This window comes from Lathyrus oleraceus, chromosome 7, assembly GCF_024323335.1.
Source record: "Lathyrus oleraceus cultivar Zhongwan6 chromosome 7, CAAS_Psat_ZW6_1.0, whole genome shotgun sequence".
NCBI classification, from domain to species: Eukaryota; Viridiplantae; Streptophyta; class Magnoliopsida; order Fabales; family Fabaceae; genus Lathyrus; species Lathyrus oleraceus.
In genome coordinates this window covers 262,210,164-262,222,851 of record NC_066585.1, presented here as the reverse complement: position 1 = coordinate 262,222,851, position 12,688 = coordinate 262,210,164, and positions in this window count along the sequence as shown.

The window sequence follows — 12,688 nt, the reverse complement described above, 5'->3', positions numbered from 1 at the left end:
ATACCTCATCATGGTCGATGCTGGATCTTTGACTATATCCTTTTTCCACCAAACTTGCCTTGAATCTTTTAACTTCTCCTTTGGAGTTCCTCTTTGCTTTAATACACCCATTTCACATTGATCACCTTGTGCCCTTTTAGAAGTGAGGATAACTCTCATGTGTAATTCTTCTTTATCGCCTTGATCTCTTAGTCCATAGCAGTTCTCCAAGTCTTCTTATCTAATGCTTCTTGCAAGTTCATGGCTAGCAATTTGCAAATAAACAAAAAAGAACAATATTGTCTTGATTTTTTGTTACCTCGCAAATCTCTTGCAAACTTCTAAAGTGAGGAGTCCTTTCACTTGGGCTTTCTCCTTATTCATAACTTAGAGTTTTGATCCATGATAGTGTTCCTTTTCAAGCCTAGCAAGTTTATTTTTTCCGTTTCATCAGGTGTTGCTTGAATCACAAGTTAGAACACTTAAACCAAGGTGCCTAGTAATTTGATTTAAATCACATACAATGTATGACTCAAATCAAGCTTATTATGAAAATTGGATTTAGCCTCTAGATGATTTGATTCGAATCGTGGTTTGAACCTGACTCAAATCATAACTCTCCATGAAAGCTTTGATTGGGCTCTGCCTAATGTTACTTAAATCATGAGTTAAACTCGACTCGAATCACAACACCTTGTGACTCAAATCATGACTTCTTCTTGAATCGAATCATAGTATCAAATACTCAATTTTCCATCTTAGATTTAAATGGTTGTTTCTTTGATCCAAAAACAAGTGCAATGAAATAATGTAGGAACACCCCATTAAGACAAAAATGTCAAATTGTCTCTTCTCCAGTGTGTCTATTCCTAGCACCTTTGATTCTTTCTCTTGTTTAAATAACAACTTCTTGAGTGTTAATCCATGTCAGATTCACTTCTTTTTGTTACACATTGTTCTTGTGTAATTTGTTGTTTGTTTGAGGGAAACTAGAAAAAAAGAGTTTTATCAATCTTGTAGTGATTCATGGTTGATCAAGCTCATGAGAACCATTAAGAACCAAGAGACATTTACCCATAAATTTGAGAGAAACTTGTGTGTTTTTTATTCATTCGCCTATAATTAGAGTGTGTGTGAGATTCCTTTGGAATTGTTCATCATCTTCAACCTTAGTCATTTTCCATTTTTGTGTACCTTCATCTCTAAATATTGAGTGTTTGAGAGAGACTAGTGGTAGATTATGGTATCTAATGTTTTTGTGTGAAGTTTGTTGCTTGTAACATGGTCATGGATCATTTCTTTAATACAATTTTGTTTGTATTGATATCTATCAAGAAGAGAGTTTCAATATACTCTACTGAAGACTTTTGTGAGGTCGAGTACAAACTGTTCGTAAGTCAGAGCTGGAAGTTGTCCAACTATGATGAAATTGTGTAAAGACTGTTCATAAACAAAGTTGGGAGTTGTTCAATCAACTCTTAGTTAATGGAAAATGCTCAGACAAAAAATCGGTGGCATCAAGGAGGTTTTCCACACACGAAGACTTGGAGCAGTTTATTGTGGATAACAAGGTTATTAGATCAAAGTATTTTGGGATCTTTTTTTTGTTAGAAATTTGAGTGTCTGCATCAACGGAGGGAATTATCATGCAATATTTTGTTGTAATCAAAATGTCTGCATCAAACTTATCAAAATAGTGGAAGATCGTGATTATATCCCGATGGTTTTTTAACACCACTAAAGAGTGGAATAGGCAAATCGAGGAAGAACATCGAGCCATTATATATATATATATATATATATATATATATATATATATATATATATATATATATATATATATATATATATATATATCTTTTCTCTCTTCCCCCACCTCCTTAATTTTCTAGTATCCATTGTGAGTGCAACTCCCATTAGATGTGTTTTGTATGATGTCAAAACTAGGATACTTTGGCGTTAATGTATATTGTACGGTATCCTCTGATTCTCTATGTGAATCCTAGCATTAGGAAACATAAAAGCATTTGGAAAATATCTCATGCATCAAACATGCATGAAAAATCAATTTTTTTGAAAAATGGCATTATAGGTCGACACATGCAATTACAGGTCGACCTATGGAAACATTTTCTTGGTTATAGGTAGACACATGTGTTCTATAGGTCGACACATATGCTACAGTATTAAATCTTATAGCTTATGTTTCATGTGCCGACTCTTCGGGTCGACATATAGGGAGCGTATATCATTCATAGGTCGACACATGGCTTTTATAAGTCGACACATGACTTTTATAAGTCGACTTATGCAATGTATTTTTTCAAAAATTCATATTTTTCTTAAGTAATTTGCATTCCTTTTTCCCCCTAAATCACCCATGCGTATAAATACTTCATACATGCATCATTCTCTAGAAATGTTTCTAGAGTGAGTAAAACCTACATGAATCCAGGATTTCAAAGCATTCTCATCATCTTTATCTCCATATATGCATACACACAATCAAACTACGCATAATCATTTTTTGATTGGGTGTCATCTAGATTAGGGTTAATAATGTCCAATTAGATTTTTTGTATCGAGAATATTGGGTTGAGAACTTTGAGGGATTCAAATCAGAAAGCCGAGTTTGGGTTTTCCTTCAAGAACGCTTAAGGTTTGAATGTTTTTGACAAGATTGTGCAATTCAGATCTGATCGAGTGAAAGCCTTGGGACAAGGGGTGCCTTGCAAGGGAGTAGCGTGAGACAGTGAATCGTGTTGGAAAATATTGGGTTTCAACAAGTGTGCGCTTGGGATTAATTCAACTGGGTGAAAGCCTTGGGAGAAGAAGCACCTTGCAAAAAAGTAGCAAGAACAAGTGAATTGAAGCAGCATTATTAGTTACTTGATCAATCTTCGATCAAGGGTTTCGAAGGTGGTATAGTCAACATCAAACTTAAGGTTTGTAGAGTTCAATTTCTTTGTCTCTTGTATACACACATTTGCAAAGTAATACTTATTATAATATCTCAATTTGAATTCAAATTCGACAAATTGCTTGACTTAATTTTTTTTGTGTTTTGATCATTGGAGATAAACTTTTCCTATTGTATGGTATTCAATTAGTTGTGATTAATTGTTGTTGATTTACTTATGGATTATTATCATTGCATTGACACCTCTACGTATATCTGAACTTTTTGATAATAGGTTCAGTTAGACGATTTTTGATCCAGGAAATCTTTGAAACTTGCTTATATGCTATAAACATTTTCAAAACGAATTTTGGTTCAAGTTTTAAACTTGTGATCTATTCACCCCCTCTAGATCTAGGTCGGTCGTCGAATAAGTGGTATCACAAGCTCTGGTTTATTCCGTGCTTAAGATTTGCTTATTAAATAATGGCTACCGAACCTAAAGGGGCGTATAACAGAGCACCTATTTTTATCGATAAGAATTATGTCTATTGGAAAGATTATATGTGTATCCATATGAACTCCATTGACAAGGGTGTTTGAGGTGCCATCGTCAATGGTCCTAACGAAATTACAATGACCAATGGTGAAGGCTTCATCGTACGAAAATTGAAAGATCAATGGAATGATAATGATAGAAAGTTATGGTGACATGATTGGAAGGCACAAAATATTCTCATATCTGCTTTAGGTGTTGAAGAAAGGGATGACAAGAACCCTGATGATGATGATTTTGGGTTATTTGTTAAGAAATACCAAAGGTATATAAGGAAGAACTGAGTCAAGCACTCCAAAACAAACTTAGCCAAATTTAGAAAGGAATTCAAGTCCTCAAAAGATGATGAGATTAGGAAAGGTAAATTTAGAAGCTCTTGTTATAATTATGGTGAAGTTGGTCACTATAGACCAGAATGTCCCATGATTAAGAAATACAAGGAGAAATGGCATCATAAGAAGTCTAGCAATTCTAGAAGTGCATATGTTGCTTGTGAGAGTGTAAGTGATTTCTCAAGCGATGAAAGCTCTACTTCGAGAGTAGAATCGGCCCGGATATGTCTTATGGAAAATGGAATGAAGAAGAAAAATGTAAGTCCTTCTAAAATTGAGATCACTAGTGATTTATCTTTTATTCTCAATTACAATATGCTTTTGATAATCTTCATAGAGAGGCATTGAATTATTTTAAGAAGTTAGCTTCACATGAGAAGATATTTGTACAATTAGAAACTAAGGTCTTAGAATTGGAAAAGAAATTGTAAGCAATTAAGCTATTTATGCTAGATGTTCAAAAGGACAAGATTGAGGAAGAAAAACCTTCTAGGTTTGGTTGTGAATTTTGTCATGATTGGCAAGAAGAAATTAATATTCTTCGAGTAAAATTAGCCAATGCCTTACAACCAAATATTGCATTTGCCATTGATCCATCTACATTTGGAAGGTATTTAAACCATTCACACACAAAAAATATATTCAAAAAGGGTTCAAATGGTAAAAGCACACCTCATCACGACTTATCTTGTAATTATTGTTGCAAGAAGGGTCATACTATTTAAAAGTGTAAATTTGGGAAAGTTTTTGTTCCTAAAGGAGCTTACCAATGGTTGCCTAAATGCAACTTTGATTTCACTTACTCCTAAGGACCCAATAAAAATTGGATACCTATTTCCTTTGTTTAATTCTACAGGTTGAATGTCTTGACTCTACGAAAAAGATGTGGTATCTTGATAATGGATGTTCGAGACATATGACGGGTGATATATCTCAATTCATTAACTTTGTGTCAAAGAAGAAGGGGTTCGTCACTTATGGAGATAACAACAAAGGATATATACTTGGAAAAGGTAATGTAAGTAATCCATTTTCTACTACTATCTATGATGTCATGCTAGTTGATGGTCTTGAACATAACTTTCTTAGCATTAGTCAACTTTGCGACAAGGGATTTAAAGTTACTTTTACAAAAACTTGTTGCTTATTGAACATAATGAGAAGATGTATTATATGTTTATAGGCTTGAGGGTTAATAATACCTATATGCTTAACTAAGATTATGTATCCTTGGTTGGAACTAAGTTTTTTGCTACCATGAGTGAAAACTCTTGGTTATGGCATAAATGCTTAGCTCACATCAACTTTTATTTACTAAATAAAGTAACCTCAAAAGATTTAGTAATCGGTTTATCAAAAATGAAGTTCACAAAAGACAATCTATGTGAAGTGTGTCATATGAGGAATCAAACGGGGGTCTCATTTAAATCGAAAAATATAGTTTAAACCTCGAGACCGCTTGAGCTTCTTCATATGGACCTTTTTGGTCCCTCAAGGAGCAAAAGCATAGGTGGTAACTATCATGGCTTTGTGATTGTTGATGATTACTCTAGATTTTGTTAGGTTATGTTTTTGTATAGTAAAGATGAGAGCAATCCGGCTTTCAAAAAATTGCTAGATTATTTCAAAATAAGATGACTTTGAATTTTTCTTTTCCATCCGAAGTGATCATGGAGGAGAATTTGAAAACCTCTTATTTGAGAAGTATTGTAAAAATATGGCATTGAGCATAACTTCTCCGCTCCTAGAACTCCATAACAAAATGGGGTTGTGGAGCGCAAAAACCGTATTTTAGAAGAATTGGCAAGGACTATGCTTAATGAAGGTAATTTGCCAAAGTATTTATGGGTCGATGTCATTAGCGCAACGTGTTATGTCTTGAATAAGATTCCAATAAATCCTATTTTAGATATAAAAAACACCCTATGAAGTAGTTAGAGGTAGAAAACCTAATGTTTATCATCTTTGCGTTTTTGGATGTAAATGTTTCATTTTGAATAATGGAAAGGATAATCTTGACAAGTTTGATGCTCTCGCGGCTAGAAAAATGACAGAGTCTCCACCATCCTTTATTTGTTCCTAAGGAACATGAAAATAATGATAAAACCTATAAACTAAGGGTGATATGCTAGGTTCGGGAGTCAGTTAATTAAGGGGAAGATACTAGGCACCCTTCACCTTTATTGTACTCAATGGGATCCTCCTTAAGTTCCAGTGTTAGTATGGGCTTACAGAGGTTTTCTTGATTATCAATCAATTGTTAATTATTTATCATACTTACAGAGAAAATATTTTAATTAAAACAGATGGGAGACCAAAAAAGATTTTTTATTATCGTACTCGCTAGAGTTTACAACTATAAGCCTATGTACCTTCACATTAGGCAATGGATTAAAGTACCGTAGTTCTTGTAGAAAATAATTGTTTGTTTTGTCGTTTTTATCCCTTGAAAATTTTCACGCATCGAGGGAGGAGAGATGATTGATTTTTAAAATGTCGCAATACTCTAGGGTATAGGACTTACAGTTTGAAGTGGGTTGAATTTGATTCTATCCCTTGATGGTTTGTGAAAATAATATTTAATTTATTTTTTTAAGAAAATAAATTAGTGATTGCATTAGAATATTAAATATAACCCTTATCCCGATTTTATCCCTTGAAAAAAACCTAGAATTTTATCCCAAGTTTTATCCCATATTTATCTCATTTGTTTTTATTGCAAAAATATAATTTAATTTGATTAAAATAAATAAATTAAATAAGATGTCATACAGTATATCCCTTATCCTGAATTTATCCCTAATTTATATCCCCTAAAACCCTAACAATTATCCCATGTTTCTCGATTTAATTAATCCTAATTTTATCCCTTATTAATTAAACATGACTATTATAAATAATTAATCGTAATAATCTCGATTTAAATAACCAAACCCCAAATAAATAAAATAACTTATGATATAAATTAAATCATGAATTTAGAAATTTAGAAAACTCTTATTATTAATTTAAATGAAATTAATCCTAAACGTTAAATAAATAAATTCCCGAATTAATAGTTAATTAAGTAATTAATTAACTAATTAAAATTAAAAACAGGGGGTGTACTTTAAATAGAATTAGTAATGAACTATTGAGGAGGGTGTTAATAGTAATGGAAGGGATAACCCAACAATCATGAGGCCCACGCATGAGAGAGGGTTCACACTGAGAGAGTCAAAGTTTGACTCTCTCTTGGCCCTTTGATCTGGATCATACATGTCTGATTGGATCAGATTGTGGCCTTGGATTTAGATTACCAGTCAATGTATGCAAGAGGATTGGGGAAGTCAACCGATCTGAAATATCCAGGGGACGCCACTTGGATGGCATCAGAGGAGTCACGGAGGGAGTACTTAAACTTCCTCCCTTCAGACTCATCTCATTTCTCTTTTCCCACTCTCTCCCTTCACTTACTATCTCTCTCAAACCTCTTTCTACTCTCTCTCTCTCTCTCTCTCTCTCTCTCTCTCTAACAACCTCTTCTTCCGTTATGACTCACCTCTTGGAGCACAACCTTCAATCAGGATCTTCATGTTCATCATGAACATTAAGAACACCCAACCCAGAAATCCCCCCCCCCCCCCTCACATACACACACATTGTGAACCACCATATCCCCTAGATCTTCGGTTGAAGCTCAACCAGAATATACAACTGATGTTCATCTGGGTGATGAATATCAACCCATAAACTCATCCTTACCCAGAAACTCTAATCCTAACAACTTATGGGTTCTGAAATGAACACTAAGTTTAAACCCTAAGAACCCTAACCCCTTCACCTTACCCAGATGAACCCTAGGGTTCATCATATGAACCCTAACCCTAAATCATACACATATCTTCATCGTGTTCGTCATGATGAAGATGAACCCTCATCCTCAACCTATGACCTTTGCTCCTCCAAAACCTAAACCTACCCAAAATTACCTTGATTAATCCCAAATCTTCCCCAAACCATGGATCTTGAATCCCCGAACCTTAATCAAACATAAAAACAACCATTTCAACCCTCTAAATCGTAAACTGTAACTCAACTTATCCGAACCCTAATCCCCAATTTAAACCCCAATCATCATACAAGCAGCAACGTCAAGTAATCGATAAATCAACAAGCAAGCAAAATTCCACCAACCTACAGAATTGAGGAGTGTTCTGATTAAGAGGTAAATTCAGAATCCTTGCTTTTCCTTTTTCGATTTGGTTGCCTCCCCTTCTCCCTTTAACTTCTTCTTTCTGTTTCTTTGATGTGAGGTCCTATGGAATCTAAGCTCAGATGCTTAGGTTTTCGGTGTAAAACCATAAGTATCAAGAAAATTGGAGCTTTGGTGAGGGTTTGGTTGTAGCAACAGTAGATTCAAGATCCTTCTTTCAATTTTAGTTTATCCTTTTATAGATTATTTTTAGCTTTAGGATTTTAATTAGATTGATCGATTAAGGAAATTTAGAATCTAATTGTAATTAAATTGATTTAGGTTAGAAATAGATTTAAGGTATTCAATTTCTATGATTTATTTGGTAAGCTTTTAGTTGTAATATGTAATTCCAAATGTATATAAATAAAAATGGAAATGTTTGATTGAATTCGTGACTTGCAGGTTTATTTATTTATTTTGATTTGCTCTGATTTTAGCGTGAATTAGGGTTTGAGATTTAGGTGACTTGGATGAAGGACTTGGGTCACAACTTGGACCTGGTTTTGGGTCTTGCTCGACCCGACTGGATTGTGGGCTTGGATTACTTGCATGACCCTACTGAATTTAGAGTTTGGACTGGGCTTTATCAAAACCCAAACAAAATAAATCATCACAAAAAGGCCTTAACCTAATTAAAAATCTAATCTAAAATGAACACTTAATTAATTTAATCTTATTAAATTAAATAATCTAATTAATAAAATCTAACTAACTTAATTAAATTGATAAAATAATTATACATTTAGAAAAAAAAAATCCAATTAACCTAAGTATACCAATAATTCAATTGTATATAAAAACAAAGCTAAAATACCTAATTAATATCATGAATCAATTTAATTAATTAATCAATTCGTTTGATAATATTAATCTAATTAATTTTAAAAAAAAAAGATGTTTGTCGCACCTCGAAAAATGCGATCCCTCGCGATGGACGCGGAAAAATGTTGTTCGAACAGAGCCGCCACCAAACTTTATTCATTCCAATGAAGGAATAAGAAAATATCGATAAAACCTTTAAGAGAAATAGAATAATGGTCATCGCAACCATATTCGGGTTCGGGAGTCGATTACGCGAGGGGAAGGTATTAGCACCCCTCACGTCCGACGTACTCAACGGGAACCTTTTAGTTCAAATTGCGATTTGAGTGTTAACTTACGTTGTTTGTTTTCTTCGAGTGAATAAAGGTTGAAAATAGAGATGAATGGTAACCTCGGAAAGGGGAAAAAGGAAGGTTTTTTATTAGTATGCTCACGAAGATACAACAATCTCCTGCCTACGTATCCTTATGGTGCGATAAGGAAATCAGAGCATTCGTAGTTCAGGGAACTATGATTAATTGGTGTGTTTTGTTTTATGAACGACTGTGTAGGTCGGCGTTCTAAAGGCTAAACGTTGGCTTGTCTACTCTCGGCAGAGGCTTAAGCACTGGTTTGTCGTGCGCACTAGAAAGGATTAATAGTGTTCTTTCTGAAAAGAGTTTTGGTCACACGAGGGTGACAAATTGGATTAATATGTTTGACGCTTTGTTTGATTGGTTTTGATCGCACGAGAGCGAGAAAAAGATTTGTTATGTTAAGATATTTTTGGTTGGATAACGATTACTCGGATAGTCGAGTAAGACAACTCGTATCCTAATAGTCGAGAAAGGGAATGGAAGACTCTAGACCACTTTCTTTTTCATCCTTAATTATAAAAGGATTTAATGATGATTAAGGTGTTTTGAATGGATGACGAATACTCGGATAGCCGCGTAAGACAACTCGTATCCTAATAATCGGGAAAGGGAATAGAAGACTCTAGACCACTTTCTTTTTCATCTGAGTGATTACGAAAATAAGTTTATGTAGGGTTCATGTATTTTCGAATAAACGACAAGTGCTCGAACGGCTGAGTAAGACAACTCATATCCAAGCATTTGAGAAGAGGAATTGAAGAATCAAGACCATCTCCCTTTTCGTAAAGTTTATTATGAAATGATTTGATTAATTTATTAATTTGTGGAAGAATGACAATTATTCGACTAACCGAGTAAGAGAACTCGTATTCAAACAATTGAGAAGAGAAGTTGAAGGCTCAAAGTCATCTCCCTTTTCATTTAGCTCATTATAAAAGTGTTTTGATTTAGACGGGTTAGAGGTTTGTAAAGAAACGATGAGTGTCTAACTGACCGAGTAAGAAAACTCGTATTCAAACAATCGAGGGGAGGAGTTAAAGGCTTAAAAACCATCCCTTTTTTCATTTCATTCATTGTGAGAACATTTTGATTTAATTGCGTTTAGGTGATTTAGCAAATGACGATTATTTGACTAACCGAGTAAGAGAACTCGTATTCAAACAATCGAGAGGAGGAATCGAAAACTCAAAACCATCCCCTTTTTTCATTTCCAAACGAAATGGTATTTAATTGTGATTAGGTACTTTAATTTAATTTAAATAAAAAAATACTCGATGTTGGATCGAGGTTTTAAATTTGTGTTTACGAATGAAGTGGGTTTTATTTAGTGAATCGGTCATCTAATCGATCAATTAACAATCGACTAGGTCTCATTGTAAGAAAGCCCAAGAGTAAGCTATGTGAGGTTGATGGCGATGCTAAAAGCTATCGACTTACGAAGGTGTTTGAAAATGGGGCTCGACTTTGAATCGAGAGGTTTGTGGTTTGTCCATGAAATTGAGCGGGATGGTTTTAAATTGGTGAAATTGAAATAACTTGTCATGATCGTAGCACATCATACATACGAACTCGAGAATTTGCACAAACGAACAAATAAACACAAAATAATAATGCACACAAATTCCACAAAAATGAGTAATTATCTAAATTATAAATGATGGTAATAATAATATAATTTATTAATTAAATAATTAATAGATTATTTGATTACTATTAGCTATTAATAATAACAATATATATATATATATATATATATATATATATATATATATATATATATATATATATATATATATATATATATATATATATATATATATATATATATATTTGAAAGAAAACAAATGAAAGAAAATAAAAAGGTAAGAATAAATGGGGCTTGGACAAAAAGAGAGCCTACTATAGGCGCTTCCCATTCAAACCCAGAGGGGTGTTAATAGAGAAACAAAATAATAAAGACCAAAAAGAGACATGGGCCCTGACTGAGGCGGCCCAATCCAAACCAGAGAAGGTCCAAGGAGACCCGATCAACCGTGTTGACCAAGAGGTGTCCTCCGGACCGTTAGATCTGGAGATCTGACTTGGTCTTCAAAACAGATGAACACCATGGAGGGTCGTGCCGTATTATGATGTACCTTCGTGCATGGGAACAAACGACCCCCTCCATTCCCACCGGTGACAAGTGTCCAAAGTCGGTGACACTTGTCATCGCCACTCACCCCAAACCCTTTCCATTTAACCACTCGTTTAAAACAAAAAAAATCCATTTTACCAAAAGTCTTCTCTCTTTTCCTCTCAGAGCAAACACATGCTCTGCAAATCCTATCATCACTTTCGATTGCAACCTGCCGGAGAAAGCGGTATTTGCCGACCAACGGCGGCGGCGCCACCTTCTTCTCCGGCCAAACACCACCCCAAATTACCACAACTCAAACACCAACCCCACCTCAAATTGGCCGATGACCACGAATCCGGCTTCGGATTTAACAAAACGATCTGCCTTTGACCGGATCGACACCCCCAAAAGACAAGAATGCTAAACTCCACAAACCTAACTCACGATATCGAAGCTATCCTCCTTCTCCTCCTAAACACGAAGCCGGAATCAAAAACCACATTAAACGCAAACCAAGGGTAAAACCCTAAATCTAAAATTAAATCAACAACAACAAAGATTTCAAGCGATTATTAAGGGGATTTTGCTTGGTTCGTCAAAGAGAACACGAAGGTACCATGATTTTGAGCAAAATGTGAAGAGATATACCTAAACGGAGATGATCCGACGACGTTCTCTCTGACGACCTTTAGATAAGTCTACTTCCTTCTACTTTACGACGTCCTCTTCCTTCTTCTCTCTCAACACCTTCTGATACCTATTTTCTTTGTTTTTGTATGTATCCCTATCGAGGTGAGGGGTTTAGCTCCCTTTCATTGGGTTTGTTTGGGGAGAGATAACCAAGCACTTTGTGATTATATCGTACTTGTATTATATCATTTTACTAACCAAAATACCAAAAATATGTCTTTGCATTTGCCTAACTCTTTTGTAGGTAGGGCATGATCTTTATTGATCTATCAAGTTCACATCTAGGGTTTGAGACCCTCATGACAAAGAGCACAACCATCAATTGATGCAAGAATGGTTATGAGCATCATATATGAGTTCCAATGGTTATATTGATCAAGTTTTCTTCAAGAGTTTGAGGGTGATTTGCCTTGGAAACCCTAGTTTTACTGAGTATCTTGAGTAACTTCTCCAACAAGCTATCTCACCAATTGATCAAATTTCTCAAGGGACACTTCAAATTTCATCATATTATGCATATATTATCTACCATGAGCCTATAAAGTCAAGATATTTGAAGGTTAGCAAGTTGGTTGATGGTGGTTGGCTAGATGAATTCATCTGATCAAAACTGGGTCTCCCTAGACCCTATATCCTACAATTTTCACCATATGAAAATTATTCCAAGAGAAAACTTACTCTAAATGACATTCCAAACAACT